We start from the raw sequence: 979 nt of genomic DNA, 5'->3' as shown, positions 1-979 counted from the left end.
AGTGTATAAAAATGTTAAGCAAGTATTAAACACAGTGTTATTTGTAAAATCCTTTTCCAATCATTTGGTACTTTTGTATTGCCTTTATATTTCACTCTGCCCATGACAAATATGAAAGAGCATACAGATTGGTTCAAAAGTTTATCCGTGCACATGGAGAAATTAGATAATGAGCAATTTATTTTCTTTCTTTGTGCTGCCCAATAATTATGGATATCAGAATCTAGGTGTCTTTGATCTGTTTTACTTTAAGTTTCAGAACATGAAACTATTTTAGCAAAATGACTCAACACCAAACTCCCAACTGGCAATAGAGTTGTACACCACTGTCTCATCATGTTCTTACCCAGGTTCTTTATCTCACACGTAGGTAGAAGTAGATTATGAAGAAGGCCCAACCTATGCACCAGCAGATCACACATTCATTAGTGACTCAAGAAGGAAGAACAGGGCTGCTCTACTGATCCCAGCGCAAATTGCTCCTCCACAAAAATCATAATAAGCAAATAACATGGTGGTTACTTGGGAGTACTTTATTATGCAATAATAGGTCATTGACATATTGCCCTGAATTTCATGTCAAAACTTTGATAAATTGAAATGATCCTTTTCCCATTGTGTGTTCTATTGTTAATATTTTATTCTGATACCAGTCCACTGAATTTACAAAACATCTCTTAAGTCTTTATCTTTGAAGATTGGTACGATATATCTTTGTCTGAAAGATTCCTTATAGGAGCATCTTTCCTTATTAATATGGGGTTCCATTCAGCATGCTGTATATGTTTGTTCTAAAATTTTGTTGAGATTTAGTTTTCTTTTAGAAATACTACAGTAGCTTTCCCTCAACTTTTAGCAGTCTACTATCTGCTTTTAAAGTTTTATTTATTTGTGTATACAGAACTGGGGTACAGGCCAGAGACTCAGGGGCAGTGAGAGGCTTCACCAGAGACAGAGTGGGGAACAGAACAGGCAGATA

The sequence above is a fragment of the Condylura cristata genome, unplaced genomic scaffold, assembly GCF_000260355.1.
Source record: "Condylura cristata isolate star-nosed mole 26May11 unplaced genomic scaffold, ConCri1.0 scaffold00014, whole genome shotgun sequence".
NCBI classification, from domain to species: Eukaryota; Metazoa; Chordata; class Mammalia; order Eulipotyphla; family Talpidae; genus Condylura; species Condylura cristata.
Note: the sequence above shows the minus strand (reverse complement) of the source record.